Source organism: Portunus trituberculatus, chromosome 44 (genome assembly GCF_017591435.1).
Source record: "Portunus trituberculatus isolate SZX2019 chromosome 44, ASM1759143v1, whole genome shotgun sequence".
In the NCBI taxonomy this organism is placed as follows: domain Eukaryota; kingdom Metazoa; phylum Arthropoda; class Malacostraca; order Decapoda; family Portunidae; genus Portunus; species Portunus trituberculatus.
The window spans coordinates 10164637-10181348 of record NC_059298.1 but is presented as its reverse complement, the minus strand read 5'-3'; the positions used below and the strand labels follow the sequence as shown (position 1 = coordinate 10181348).

The 16712-nt window shown below is 44.0% G+C and overlaps 2 non-coding genes across 2 annotated transcripts; both read right to left on the bottom strand.

The window, feature by feature from the left end:
- Positions 1-10704: 10704 nt before the first annotated feature.
- On the bottom strand, positions 10705-10775 carry Trnag-gcc. Its single transcript has one exon. It is a non-coding gene; the product is annotated as a tRNA-Gly (tRNA).
- Positions 10776-10852: 77 nt separating this feature from the next.
- On the bottom strand, positions 10853-10923 carry Trnag-gcc. The gene has a single exon. It is a non-coding gene; the product is annotated as a tRNA-Gly (tRNA).
- Positions 10924-16712: the final 5789 nt, after the last annotated feature.

Genomic DNA, 16712 nt, shown 5'->3' with positions numbered 1-16712 from the left:
ACCTTGTGTCCCAGCAAGCCTTATATAACGAAGCACCAATAAATAGTCGCATTATTTCAAATTAGTTTCAGCCTCAAGGTTGTGGGAGCCGTGTAGAACCCACTTAAGGAGTATTTGATCTCCATGTGAAGGCGAGCAGTGACCTCCAGCTGCGGCTTTCTTTATGCGGACCTAGCGGCATGGGGAGAGGCGCGGCCACCTCCTACATTATCCTAATAGTGGCGGCGAACAGGCCACTCCCACGATATCCATCTTCTCGGAGTGGAAAGGGAGGGGCGGCGGGGTCCACTGAGTCTGCCTAACACTTCTCCATCAAGATGCATTTGCCGGGGCAACGCCGATTTGGGAGCCTCTCAAGAGCTTATTTTTCATGACAAGGCCCTCCGCATTCAAAGCAGTGCATGACGAGATGCATCAAGCACAGGGCTAAAATTTATATACTGGCACGCAACACGTACAAAAAGGCTAATAGCTTAACTTGGAGGTAACGGTGATTAGTATTCGTTCTGCAGTGTAGATGATGCGGGATGCTTTAGGGAAGTAAAGTGGAAGAGGCTGAGTGGACGGATGCCTTTGAGATTAGGTGAGGGGTAGAAGGGAGAGATCAAACGCTGTAAAGAACGCACAGCAGTGAAGCATAATGGAGTATGTGTGTTTCTCTGAGATGCATTACATGACAAGCAAGAATGAACAGGTAAAGAGACACAGACAATTAAACAGGAGATGGATCAGCATTCAGAGAGGATTTACGAGGATAAATGGCAGTATTTCCAACACGTTGCTTCCCAACCACGTAGCCTTTAGCGGACTCGTCGACCAGCGTTAATCAAATCGAGTATTAATACTGCTAGCATTTAATATTAGTGTACCTTGGGCTATCGTTCACCTTTGTGTTTCATTACCGTAAACGATTTTTCATGTCCGTTATTGAAATATAGACGAGACGGCTATAAAAATGTGACTGGTTGACTGACGCCTGCGAATGAAATGGAGAATTGCAGGTCAGCAGAAAATAATAAAAAAAAATGGAACGTAAGAATGATTGCGAAAACAAGATCAGTATAAGCGTAACAATGCATTCATCAGCATAAACGTAATAATGCATTCACCTGATTTGAATTCAGTGTTGCAGTTTAGAGCTTAACCTTTTCAATTCCCCTCGCAAGAATCACAAGCACAGCGGCACATAACCCTTGAACTCCAAGCAAAACTCGGCGATGTGGAATCATGATACTCGTACCCTGCAGCCCAGTGTGAACGACTGCTGCGGAATTCTCATACAAAGGGCCTCTCCTGAGGCTATTTCATGCAGCGCCACCCCGGCCAAGGCAATGGAGGGGAGGTGGCGTCATGAGAGCTTTCAAGCACTGCACGAGGGACGAAATGTCATAAAGGAATATACGAAAAAAACAAAAAATCAGCAGATCTGTTAACATTAGAGATAGTTTGTGATAGGTCACACTATCTAATCAAAACAAGGGGTGTGGGATTGTAAACAGAAAAAGCCGTGGATTAAGAAAGCTGCTGTCTGCCTTGTGGTGGTCGTGGAGTGGTGGTGGTGGTCGTATATGCGAGCCGACTGTTTATCTTTCTCCAACTGTGTCAGTCTGTCTGTCTTCCTTTGTCCATGTAAATTTAATCATGTGTTTGTGTGTTTCTCTGTAAGATGAAAAGAGTGAAGCCTCTAAGGATGTTTTCTCTCTCTCTCTCTCTCTCTCTCTCTCTCTCTCTCTCTCTCTCTCTCTCTCTCTCTCTCTCTCTCTCTCTATATATATATATATATATATATATATATATATATATATATATATATATATATATATATATATATATATATATATATATATATATATATATATATATATATATATATATATATATATATATATATATATATATATATATATATATATATATATATATATATATATATATATATATATATATATATATATATATATATATATAACACTAACAAAAACTCAACCTCCTTAAAGAAAAATCTATGTAAAGATCAAAAGTCACAAAATGAAACAATGAAGTGGAAAACAAGAAATTATACAAAATTTGGAACACCGAATCGTGTCGGAAGGAAACTCGACGACATGAAGGCTTTGGAGGAGACACAAGTTTCCCACCGGCCTGCAAACTTTCCCACGGCCGAGCACCTTCTCTCTCGCTCGGTGCCTTGGCTTCCTGTTGAATGGTTGCAATGTTTGGTGGTGGTGGTGGTGGTGGTGGTGGTGGTGGTGGTGGTCGTGGTGGTGGTCGCGGTGGGGGCGGCGGCGGCGGCGGCGGCGGCGGCTAGTAATAGCGATCGTGGTCATGATGGTGGTAGATGGAAAGTGGTAATGGTGGTGATTTTGTTATGAGTAGTGATGGTGATGTAGTGTTGATGAGGCAGTATAATAGTACCAATTGAAGTTATCACTACTACGGTGGCGGGGAGAACGGTCGCGGTTGTGATAAATACGTGCTGTGGTTTTAAAGGTAAAAATAAAATGTATTGAATCTGATTGCCAAGCTTCGTGAAATGTGCGAAGAAAGTTTTATGTCTGCGGTGGCAAAAATTGGAGGTAAGTTGTACGGTAGGCTTTTAGTTACGAATAAAATGTAGTGAGACTTGTTGGTAATGATAAGCAGCTCCGTGAAATTGAAAACGTAATGATATACTTGCGGTGGCGAAAATTGTGATGAAAAAATTACAGTGCTTTTATAAATGCAACAAAGACATTGCAAGGTGACTAGAGTTATCCTACAACATTCAAATACACCCACAACAACACAGGTAAACACGCAGGTGATCTCTCTTAACACCACCTCTGCCTTTCACGGTCCTAAACAAACGCGCCCAGTCTTGCTTCTTAAACACGAGTCGCATTATAATAGGAAGCACACTCATCCAGACACACTGATACAAATTCGTCACAAGGAGACATTCAACACCTACCATTCTCATGAAGTTATTAGGGGGTAAAAACATATCTAAGTAATTTGTGTCAAGCTGTAGACTTAAAGAAAAAGGAAAGGAAAACGGAAAGTGTGTGTGTAAATTAAGGGTTACGAAAGAACGAGGGTACGTGTGTGTGTGTGTGTGTGTGTGTGTGTGTGAGAAGCAGAACAAAAAAGAAAGGAGGTGAATACTGCAGAGGATAGAAAGAAAGAATAGAGGTGCTGGAAGAGGAACAAGTGAATAGGAGGAGAGAAGAAAGAGGAGGAAGAGGATGAGAGATGTCGGGAAATGGGTTGGAAGTTTAGTTAGGGTGAGGTTGAGCTAGGAGTGTGGGTGGGCGATGAGAGAAGAGTGAGAAAGTATGTGGTATAATGCTCGCTCATTGTGCTGTCTGCATATAGAGGAGACGAGACGTGGTGGTGGTGGTGGTGGTGACGGCGCCTGTGGGAGGGTATAGCCTGCATATGGAGGGCCGCTGAGGGTGGCTGTGTTCTCTGTCAGGGTGAGTGGTCGCTTCAGGGGGCGGGGTGGGAGACGCCTGGGTCACCTCTTTGTTTATTTAAGGGAAGAAAGAGGAATAGGAGTAGGAGGGAATGGAGGGGAGGAGTTGAAGAGAGAGGTGGTGGGAGGGAAGGCAGAGAGAGAGAGAGAGAGAGAGAGAGAGAGAGAGAGAGAGAGAGAGAGAGAGAGAGAGAGAGAGAGAGAGAGAGAGAAGAAAGACGTTTCAACACAGCTCACTCCCCGCCTCTGACCAGACGCTGCCTTGTTTCCCGTCCTGCCAGTGTTCTTGTCGCACTAAAGGCCTGTCTGCTTGGCCGGAATTCCAGTAAACTTGCCTTTTACTCGGCACTAAATTCTGCACCGTCACAAATCTTTCCTCTCTTTGTGTCCACGTCTCTTGCTTTTCACTCCCTTTATGAATTCCCTTCCATTTCACTATTCTCGTCTTTTCTCATGTCAATCCTTATTCCCCTTCATTTTTCTTTTCGTTCCCATCCTTCTACTGAATTACGATCCTCATCATTTTCCTTACGTTCCTTCCTCTTCCTAGTCTTGCTTGCCCTCGCCCTCCTCCTCCTCCTCCACCTCCTCCTCTGCCAAATTTGTTACTCAGGGCGGGGGAAGCCATCTCTCACATCCTGTCCCTGCTCCGCCTCTCCAGTCTGCCCCTGCACCGCTAAACGTGCTCAGGCCGCCCTCCTTCTCCCCGTCACGCTAAAACAAGATAATGCTCGCAATTCCTCGCGCTTGCACACACACACACACACACACACACACACACACACACACACACACACACACACACACGAAATTTTTCTTTCTTTTCTCTGCACAAGATTTTTCAGTGTTTATTCTTGCATTTATTTTCATTCATTATCTTTTCTGTTATTTAAAATTAGCTATATTCTTCATCTTTGTTCATCAGTGTGGTCCTCTCTCTCTCTCTCTCTCTCTCTCTCTCTCTCTCTCTCTCTCTCTCTCTCTCTCTCTCTCTCTCTCTCTGTATTCCTACTTCTAAAACCTTTCATTTTTTAACCTTTTGAATGTTTTTTTTTTTTTTTTTTTATGCGTCACTCTCTCTTTTATCATTGTTCTGGTTTTGTTGTTTCCTTTCCTGAACCCACACGTCCCTCGGGGCCTGGTTGGCTTCCGAAGCGCGAGGAAACACTCTTGGTTTTTCGTGGTATTTCACAATTATTCTGTGTGTGTGTGTGTGTGTGTGTGTGTGTGTGTGTGTGTGTGTGTGTGTGTGTGTGTGTGTGTGTGTGTGTGTGTGTGTGTGTGTGTGTGTGTACTTTCACCCGTTTGTTTCCTTTGTTTAGCATAAAGAAAAAAGCAAGAAGGATGAGAGAAAAAATATATAAGTGTTGGAAGATAGTAAGAAAAGATATTTGTAATGAAAGAACTTAAAAAAAGAAGAGATTTTGAAAAGAAGTAAGAGGAGGTGGAGGAGGAGGAGGAGGAGGAAGAGGAGGAAGAGGAGGAGGAGGAGGAGGAGGAGGAGGAGGAGGAGGAGGAGGAGGAGGAGGAGGAAAAGAAAAAAAAAGAAGAGTCGCCGATAAAAGAAATAAAAATAAAATAAAACAAATAAATCCAACCCTTCGTACAGAGAGAGAGAGAGAGAGAGAGAGAGAGAGAGAGAGAGAGAGAGAGAGAGAGAGAGAGAGAGAGAGAGAGAGAGAGAGAGTAGGTGGGGGGGAGGGAAAGGGTAAGTCCGGTAGCCCACACACACCTGAACCATTAATTAGCGATGGCGGTGAGCACAACAGAGGGAGTTCAACAGGCCGTGACTTTGGAAGCAACGAAAAACAGGAAGTGGATAGACAGTCAGGTATATACACGCACATACATACATACATACATACATACACATCTCCCGCATCCCCCCACCTCCACACACACACACACACACACACACACACACACACACACACACGCCCGGTTAGAGCGCTGGCTTCACAAGCCAGAGGACCGGGGTTCGATTCCCCGGCCGGGTGGAGATATTTGGGTGTGTCTCCTTTCACGTGTAGCCTCTGTTCACCTAGCAGTGAGTAGGTACGGGATGTAAATCGAGGAGTTGTGACCTTGTTGTCCCGGTGTGTGGTGTGTGCCTGGTCTCAGGCCTATCCGAAGATCGGAAATAATGAGCTCTGAGCTCGTTCCGTAGGGTAACGTCTGGCTGTCTCGTCAGAGACTGCAGCAGATCAAACAGTGAAACACACACACACACACACACACACACACACACACACACACACACACACACACACGTGCAGCGCCGACTGGCAATTGAAGCGAGAATGAACGACGATTAAATATGTAACAGGAACAGTAGACTCTACATACATTTCTCTCTCTCTCTCTCTCTCTCTCTCTCTCTCTCTCTCTCTCTCTCTCTCTCTCTCTCTCTCTCTCTCTCTCTCTCTCTCTCTCTCTCTCTCTCTCTTTTTCCAAGTCTAGTCTGTATCGACGCCTACATACATACTCTGCCTCTCGCGGCATGAGTGTTAACCCACGCAATTCTGTCTGTATGCATGCGAGGATGTGTATAATAGTAAAATTGAAAGGTAAAAATATTGTACAGGATATGTAGATCGTGATGCAGCATCAGTAACATACACACATACACATGCACACTCTCACACACACACACACACACACACACACACACACACACACACACACACACACACACACATGGAAAAGAGAAAGACAAACATGTACATTCACATATGTAGGCAACACACACACACACACATACACATGGAAAAGAGAAAGACAAACATGTACATTCACATATGTAGGCAACACACACACACACACACACACACACACACACACACACACACACACACACACACACACACACACACACACACACACACACACACACACACACACACACACACACACAGCCGGGGGCGCCACCACCAGCATGTAATGTCCGGGTCCCACGCTCGTCGCAGCTCGGGGCAGCAGCTGCGGGAAGAACTGTATGTCGTTCCAGCAGCCCGCCTATACTCGCACCGGGAGGAGAGGTGCTGGGGCTGCTGCATGTCTGGGTGCCGGCAATGTCAGCCCCGAGGCGTGACGTGTATCAGTTCGTCAAGCACAGTGTCAGGAGCAGTATTGTCAGATGTATTGTTCTGTTGTCTCCGGTAATGTCAAAGAATCTGTCTGGAAATGCTCGCTTTATTGAACAGAATAGTTTGCATGCAAGTTGAGAAATTAAAGAAGGCATTTAAGTGTTCCTTTCTTCTTATATTTACTTGCGTTGTATTTTCTCTCGAGTCCATTGTATCTCATGTGTTTGGAATAACTCATGCATTACGTGGCGCCATCTGTCACATAAGCAATTAAGAGGAAAATATGCCTCTAATAGATACAGTCTTGCTCAGCCGGGGGGAAGCGACACGTCATAAAACAATACTATTTTCCCAGCAGTATGGTCAGGACGCCTCCCTCACACGCCGCCAACACAAGGCCATTACACCTCCCAACAATACATCAAACGTTGCCTCTGCTGCACACCCGTTTTCCCGTTCCACTCCCCTGCGTGTCTCCACGTGGCGACTCGTATTGAATGCCACACAGTTACACTGCCATACGCACAACCTGCTTTGTTTGATGCACTCACATAACACCTGCTTCGTCGCCCCCTATGGTGCAGCGCTTAAGTTCTTTCTCCGACAGAGTGTACCAAGTCTCTCTGTTCCCTTATAGTGACGAACCTGTGCCAAAGTTGTCTTTCTCATGAAGGCGAACTGAATTCTTACTATCTACAATGTAAGGATGACTCATACCACGCACGGCGTCTCCAGGTGTATCAAATATCACTAATAATAACTTCAAAGAACGCGAACCTTGAACGACGAGTGATGAGAAAAGTTTCACGTTAATTCACGCACTTATGTAAATGTCTCAGCTAGTCTTTCCGGGGGAGTTGCTATAGATGAACATGATTACACATGGTTTACGGAGAAATTTGCACAACATATATGCACAAACGCAACGTGGCATCCACACACATGAGCGCGTGTGCATTCATGCAAGGAAACAGTCACATGCATTGGAGTGTTTATACGAGAGCTCTCCGTGTTCAAGAGAAACACAGTGAGGGAGAAAAAGTCTGTATTTACTGAGGCAATGCTGGCAAACAGGAATATGCCAGAGAGAGAGAGAGAGAGAGAGAGAGAGAGAGAGAGAGAGAGAGAGAGAGAGAGAGAGAGAGAGAGAGCTTTTACATCAGCAGCGGTGGTGTGGTGGAACGAGCTCACTACAGATGTGGATGTGAGGGGCCTGTCCACACAGCAAATTAAGGTAGCAGCCCATAGGTGGCTGCGTCTACACCCTCCTTAATGTCAATTTTGTACATAATGCTTCGCCTAGGATGTACATAGTATTTTCAATTATTCATCTAATAATATCTGTTAAAATTACGTTTAGTTATTACTACATTACAATTTGTTTATAATGTAAGTGTAAGGGCAGTAGCTTTAAGATAGCTCACCTACGGCAAGGATGAGCTTTAGCATATACATTTAACTGTCCCATGTATATATATATATATATATATATACCTATATATATATATATATATATATATATATATATATATATATATATATATATATATATATATATATATATATATATATATATATATATATATATATATATATATATATATATATGTTTAAATAAAAAGAGAGAGAGAGAGAGAGAGAGAGAGAGAGAGAGAGAGAGAGAGAGAGAGAGAGAGAGAGAGAGAGAGAGAGAGAGAGAGAGAGCCGTTAATCTATACCATCATTCTTCAACCTCTATTTGATTTCACTCTCCACATTACACAATTTCCCCACACCACTTAACCACCACCTATGTATCGTGACATCCTATAATCAAAATTCGCCTTAAAACATTTCCATACACTTTTTTAACACTTGACTAAGAACAAAAGGAGGAGAAGAGCACGTATTTACAACCACATTTTTTTTCTTTTGCCTCGCGTGGGTCGGTGTTCCTATTTATAGCTTACCACCCTCCACGGGTCTCCATTTGTTCAGCTTGTGTCGCTGAGACAGAGGGAATAGAAAGAAATAGGAGGCAAAGGACATGAATCAAGACACAACGTTGGGGAAAGGACGTGCGGTGAGGGAGAAACGACCCAGAGAGAGAGAGAGAGAGAGAGAGAGAGAGAGAGAGAGAGAGAGAGAGCACTTCTTTGATCACCTTCTCGATAGTTCCTTTGTTAAAATACCCGGCAAGGGTCTCGCCGTTCCCTCTTTTCCCTCACTAATGAGAAAATGTGGGAGGGAAAAAGGATTCTGGAGTGGTACATATTTCCACAACATTCGAGGCATTCCAGCAATCCAAGCGTCACACTGTCATTGCTATCTCCTCCTATCGATCACCACCCATCTATCTCCTCCCGGCCAAAGATAACGTGTGTGCTGGGCAAAGTCAGTGAGAGGTGAATGGTCTTGCTAAATATAGTTAAAAAGAAAAGAAAAAAACACTAAAAGAATATTCGATGTGTAAAATTAACCTGCGATGTGCAACATTTTTCATCGCTAATAGCAGTGTTGGAATCTTCATAAGCATCTGCGAGAAAGAAAAGGATGAAGAATACGGATTTCTCAATTTCTAGATAGCATAATGTTTGGAGTTGGCTGTAGAAAGAGAAGAATTATCCTTAAGAGAATATAAATTGATGAGGGAGAGCAGCGAATTGCACGTAAAAAAAAAAATAAAATAAAATAAAGCCACTTGATGCTGGAAGCCAAACTCTCTTCTCTAATATATCCCGTGTTCCGTGTTTGCTTTCCTGTGTCAGGTGAACACAATTTCCTCCTCACGTATAATGCTGACATCTTCCCGCCACTCTCGGCGATAACCGCTCAGCCTGACTTGCCATCTTTATCCTTAAGTTTATTCTTGGCTATAATCTCAGAGCCATTCGTTTTCTTTCTACTGTCACTGACTTTAAGGAAAGAGTCGTAGTGAAATATTACTTGAAGAGCAAGAATTGTGATATTAATTCCAGGAAGGCTGATGCTCTCTCTCTCTCTCTCTCTCTCTCTCTCTCTCTCTCTCTCTCTCTCGTTCTATGGAAATTATATCCCGTTAAGCCCAACTCCTGAACAGAGAGAGACAGAGAGACTTTAGATCCCCTGGTTCGTGTTCTGGGCGAAGTGGTGTATTTTTCATCCCACCTGAGACGCCTTCCCCTCACCGCCTCGATATAGGCAGCCAGCCTCCCCGCTCACCGTTTTCCTTGCCTGGCTCTCAAAGGTTACATCTTGCCATATTTACTTAAAGTCGTGGCAGTTTTCTGTCTCGCCTCTTGATTCTGGCCGAGAAAGAAATGTTCCGATACGTAAAACGCCATCGTGCATGACGCCGCCCGTTGGTTTGGTCATTCAGCCGAGACAGGAGGAAGTGCCGGGATCTTCCAGTTCCAGCTTTCCTTGTGTCCTCGGCCATAACGGGGCGTACATTCACTATCTCGAACGGTTTGTCTCTCATTAAGTTTATTTTCAAAGGCAACAATAATGATTACCCGGGTCTTCTTCATTTCTTTTTATTGATGGTAGAGAATTATGGTTCAACGACCACTGGAATCATGGAAACAATTTTGGAATCCAGCAATAATTTGTCTACGGCGTGTTAGATGTTCCCGAGACAATACAGAGAAATGTCTGACAACACAATCCATAACACCTACTCTGCTGGATCTGTCGGCCAGGCTGACGATCCCACACGGTGTATATGGTAAACAATGGCCGATGTAAGGGAGAACAGCAGCGAATGACTCTGGTAATACCTCGCGGGCGACATGGTCGAAGAAGGAGTGAAGACGAGTGGGACTCTCGCTTTAAATGGAATAGGTTACCCAAATTTGTGTGTTCCATCCCACCCGTCCCTCAGTGTGATTCATGAGCGTAAGGCGGAGAATCCAGGATACAAATAAGAGGAGGACGATCAAGGAGCAGTTCGTGTTTCGAGTCTGTCTTGCCCCTGACATGTTCGTATTATTCCCGGCACACAGACACGACATAAATTAGGCGGTACAGGCGGCAGTAACAGCGGGCTGGGGGAGGCGGAGCGTGTGGCCCCCTTCTTGGGCGGCCAAAAGATTGTTAGAGCCTGAGAGTGACTAAGATGTGGGCGGTGAAGTGAGTCTATGGGTGTGGGCGCACGATGGAAGAAGTGTGTGTATTTATAATAACAAAAAATAATAATAAAACACATGCATCGGCCGGGAATCGAACCCGGGCCTCCCGCGTGGCAGGCGAGAATTCTACCACTGAACCACCGATGCTGTCAACACGATCTTTTTCTGCAAGGACCAATTCATGAGATAGATTGAAAACCACTATGCATTCACTAAAAATAACGTGCATCGGCCGGGAATCGAACCCGGGCCTCCCGCGTGGCAGGCGAGAATTCTACCACTGAACCACCGATGCTTATGAAAAATAGTAATATCTGCAAGAATAGTTACAAATACAAAAGAAGAAAATCCTCATAAATTTACTAAATGTTCATTTGTCAGAAATCGAACCCGTTTCTTCCGCATGGCAGACAAGGATAATATACCACAAATCATCAAGGCTTTCGTGGATAATAATAATCTTGATACTTTAATAATTATAATTACTGTATTATAATAACCCAATCACGATAATGGAAAGCAGCAGCAGCAACAACAACAATAACAACCCAAAACAACAACAACAACAATAACAACCCAAAACAACAACAACAACAACAACAACAACAACAACAACAACAATATCAACCCAAAACAACAACAACAACAATAACAACCCAAAACAACAACAACAACAACAACAACAACAATATCAACCCAAAACAACAACAACAACAATAACAACCTAAAACAAAAACAACAATAACAAAAAACAGCGGCAGCCCTGGCCGGAGGCATTTCAGCAGCAGTCAGTCAGACGGCATAGTCGCGCCGTTCGTCAAAACATGAGCCACGCACGTCAGTAAAAATGCGGCGCCCTTTCACAAGGCAGGATGAGAATCGGTTCCAAACTAATGACTTCTGGAATTTTTCCTCCGTAGCGTCACACTGCCGCGGATCGTTATAAAGGACACTGAAGATACTTTCTAAAAAAATATATATTGAAACTTATAGTCCCGTTAAGTAATCAGAGGACGTAAAGGGAGAATTTGGAACAAAAATATTCGACTTTTAGATTACCACGACATACACTCGCTGCCTGAACATTCTAAAATCTTTGTTAAAATTATATACTTTTAGTCCGTTACTGACACCGCATACACGCTCTTGCAAAAATAACGAACCAAGAAAATGAATACCGATAATAACAAGTTTCCTCCCATGAAAAACACCGGCAGAAAGGGCACCTCTCTGCGTCTCTCCTCGCTCAGTGCTGTGAAACAAGAAAATAAACGAAACAACTCGCAAAATCCCAATATCGCGCTGCACGAGTCTGCGTCACACACAGATTGCACAAGAACGCTTTGCACACAATTGAATGTCAACCATATATGTCTGGCAGCCGGCGCCGGCCCGAGGCGGTTTTCCCTCTATTGTGTGTGGAGTGTGAATTCAGGCGCGGCAGCTCCTATCTCGAGGTAATTTCCCCCGAGTGTCTGTCTCCATGGCTTGTTTGGCAACACACGGCTACGGCTGCAAGGTGGCGGCCAGATAGCAAGAGGCAACAGTCAGGTAGTTCTGTTTGCCTCGCGTCCTCTTAGCTAAGTGGAGAAGCCCTTTGTGACCTCCACTATACCTACACTCCCGGTTTGGCAGCGTGGCATCCTACTCCACTTCCTCCTGCTGCTCCTTCTCCTCCGATTCTCCTTCCCTCATATCTTTGTAGTCCTCCTCGTCCTTTCCCTCGTTCTAAGTGAGTGTATCTTAACACACTCTCTCTCTCTCTCTCTCTCTCTCTCTCTCTCTCTCTCTCTCTCTCTCTCTCTCTCTGTCAAGCGACGCCCTTCCCCTTGCTCTCAGTAATCTTCCTGGATATGACATGAGCTCCTCTCCTCTCTCACACCACTCAGCCAGCAGACGGCGGGCAGTAACTAGCCGAGGACTGAGCAACCTCCACTGACCCCAACACCACGCCCTGTTTATTTTCGTTTTTATTTTTCTCTCCCTCCATCGACTGTCATCACAACACACCTCACACCCACCGAATATTTTTCCGCCCATCTCCATCTCTCTCTCTCTCTCTCTCTCTCTCTCTCTCTCTCTCTTGTTTATACCTCTTTTATGATTGTGATGAAGATGTTAATTGCGGATGTTACTTCACACTCACACACACACACACACACACACACACACACAATCATACAGCTGTGTCACTGCAAGTGGTGTGTGTGTGTGTGTGTGTGTGTGTGTGTGTGTGTGTGTGTGTGTGTGTGCGCGCGCGCGCACATGCATAAGGTTAATGACCCGTGAATAGCAACATTCTATAAACGGTGCAGATGTGAACATGTTTCATTTTCACTTTTTTTTTTTTTTCTATTTCACTTGGCAAACCGTTTCATCAAAACATCACTGTTGGTATATTGTTTTCCTCTCTTTCAAACCAACCATGGCTGTGTTACGTAGTCAACTCATTTTAACCTCCTTACGTCCACGACCTATTGTATAGGAGAAAGGAGGAGGAGGAGGAGGAGGAGGAGGAAAAGTAGGAGCAAGAGAAGGAGGAGGACTAGGACTAAGAGGAACAAGACAAGGAAGAGATAGAAAGGACAAAGAATGGACAGGATGGGAAGAGAATACTGAGAAAAAAAAGTATATAAAAAATCCGGCCATTCAGTGAAAGATGCGTTGATCTCCTTTCTATCTGAACTGGAGCCTAACAAGCAGAATCTTTCTTGTGGCGTCACATCAAGCCAGTCTCGTCGCAGCTGAGTCAGAGGGGCACGGGAGGAAGCGACCCTCACAATGGACTCTACCCCAGCACCAATTACTGTGTATTTGCTCAGCTGATTGCCATCCCTTGCACTCTGTAAAGGCAGAATGGGCACAATTTTCTTGCTCGAGGGCGAAATGTAGTCGAGTGGTCGGGGTCACCGCGGAGAGGGAAAGAGAGAGGGAGAGGAAAGTCGAAAGGGAGATGACGAGACGGAAAAAATAATAAAAGATACATGCTAGACCAATAAGGAAAAAAATAGTGAAAAAATGTAGTATATCTGTGTCGTTTTGAAATATCTATTGGTTTTAACGTTCTGTCCCTGTTTCTATTTTTTGCGTTAAAGTTTACCGTGATAGTGTTGCCAGGTCCGTGATCCATCTTAGGGTTATTGCACTCCTAACTTATTTACAGGCGTCTGAATGGGCACACAGGAAAGTGGAATCCCTAGCACGACAAACATTTATGACCTGAAAATTTGAAGAAAGAATTACAATGGAAGGCTTGACGCGTGATGTGAAGTGATAGAGGTATAACGGAGGGTAAAGGACACACACACACACACACACACACACACACACACACACACACACACACACACACACACACACACACACACACACACATTATGAACACTTACATAAATGGTGGTAAAAAGTCAATGTCACCTTCCCTCACTAACTGTACAAAAAGAGAGACCATTATCACCCCCATCATTATCATCATTACCATCATCGTCATTATCACATCACAAATGAGAAATCTATATTCACAGCTGTTATCAGAGAGAGAGAGAGAGAGAGAGAGAGAGAGAGAGAGAGAGAGAGAGAGAGAGAGAGAGAGAGAGAGAGAGAGAGATGGTGAATGGAACGAACAAATAGTGAGTCTAGACGTATTAATAGAGCAATAACTTTGGAAAGCCTACAAACACAAGTAAGATAAATGGCGGGGAAGTGTCGGTGTGCACGTACAGTAGTAGGCGGGAGTTGTAACATACAGGTCAATGTGTTATGTTCCACAATGAATCATCCCTATGTGGCCACGTGTTTGTGTTCCTCTGACTGCGCGAAGGCTGTGGTGGAAGTTATTGGCTTTGAAGTTTATAGGAAAGCCACCAGAAGCTGCATAGGGGACGAAAACTACCATATATGTACTGAAGAAGCAATTTGAGCATCAATGAACCTAAGGAACAAACCCGGAATTGTGGACATTACCCAGTCACCTCACGCCCTGCCCCACCACGACCCAGCTGATATGCGGGCCACATGACGCTAATAATGGGCCTCGGAACATGGTTGCCGGTGAGCACAACATCACCTCCCAGCACAAACAAGCTCTAGACGGGAGGCTTACCTGTTGTTATTACCTGTCGAGTGGCGGATATCGATGCTGCTCTACTTTTTTCTGAACACACATGCTCCGCCCTGTGATATATTTCCACTTAATAGCGAGCGGTCTTGTATTTATTCTTTTCTCTATTGTGGTCGAACAACAGCTTGCCATAATTCTATTTCTTTTTTATATAACTGGCGCGGCTGATGTAAAGGCAAGGTGTGACGGGAGAACAGCAGCCAGGCACATCTTTATATCACTTGCCTGCGATTATATTCCTCCTCCTGCATTTGATTACTACTAATGATGTATATATTTGCACACTTAATAAAAGTACACTCGTTTATATTTCTTGCAAACGAGCAGCTCTTTATATGGATATGATATTTACGTTTCAAGATGTTGTACGTAAAGAATTTCTCTCTCTCTCTCTCTCTCTCTCTCTCTCTCTCTCTCTCTCTCTCTCTCTCTCTCTCTCCACGTAAAGAGGCAGAGAGCGACCGCACCTCCCTCCAGATCAGTGTCTGTAATTAATTTATACTCCCGGGTATGAAATCTGCTCGGGAGATAAATACATCTGGAGAACACGAGTTAATGAGAGGCGAGTCGAGTTCCTTGTGAGTTAAACAGGACCCGCGGCTTCCATGAATTACTGTCTCCTAAATATTCATGAGCCGCAGCGCCGCCACCTCTCCGGGCGACGCCTCTCAACGGAGTACAGAGGAGGCTTTGAGTGCTGCTGAGTCCCCGCCTGTTCGTCCCCGGATAAGGAGAGAGTACGTGCAGGGCAGGGATGTTTTTCGTGTTTAGTTTAAGTAGCGAAGGGACGCCCAAGCTGATGATGTGCATAGTGAAGAGATATTCCTGGATGACGAACACAGTGAAGGGATGTTTTCGTGGATCATGTATGTAGTGAATAAGTGTTTGGTGGTTAATGTAAGTTCATGGTATGCATTATGAAAGGTGACACAAAGGGTGAAGAGAAGCTTTAATTATTACAATAACTTGGCTCGAGGAGGGAAGTTCTAGTGGTTAATACATCCATAAATAATAGAGGGAGGTTTTAGTCGTTCAATATACAAGTAGTGAAGGGGAGTTTCAGTAATTAATACACTCATAAGTGGCCAAGTTTTAGTCTACCATATAAGTAGTGAAGAAAAGTTTTAGCCATTAATATAAGGAGTGCAAGAAACTTTTTATTCATTAGCATATGTAGTGAAGGAACAATTTAAGCAGGGAAGATATAAAGTAAAGAGAGAAGAAGAAAAGTGTTTACGTGTTGGTTCAGTAAATATCTTCTCGGAGAAGAGGACGGCAAACTCATTTAAATCATGTATCCATTAGTGTTGAGGAGAGCTACTGTCACTCCTTGGCTTACGTGCTAATCTTGCAAGCTTCCTCCACTGCCACCGAATATTGTGCTTAGGAATGATAATGCAACGTTACAATTAATTCACAACAAAGTCTTCCGGAAACTTGTTATTAAAGAGAAAAGCTTACAATAAAGTTTCGAATAGGGCTTGTTCATTTCAATATTAACCCCTTAAGTATTATGACGCGTTTCCATATCCACTCTAGTTACTATATGGTGATTTTATACAGCTCCAGATACTTATATGGAGGATTAAAATAGTGAGGACTGTGGCTATTAATCTTCTGACTTCTATAGACCCTTCTTAATGTCAATGAAATTATCCAATCGTACACACATCTCAAGGTAAAAATATGTTCCCGTCAGAATTGAAGGGGTTAAGTCACCGCGCTATTGCCTCGCCATCACTGCATATCCTGTATTACATTTCGAGTTACGAGTCTGACGCACACAATGCTTTACGTCCACTACTCATGCGATTACCAAACGGAACGTGCTGAAAGGCTGACACACTCGCGCACTGCCGGCTGACTGATGCTCCAATTGACTGCGTTGAGCAAGAGTGTATAATTTACTGATTTGCACACGGCCAGGCCACACTGCGCCGCCCACGTGACCAAACACATCAGCG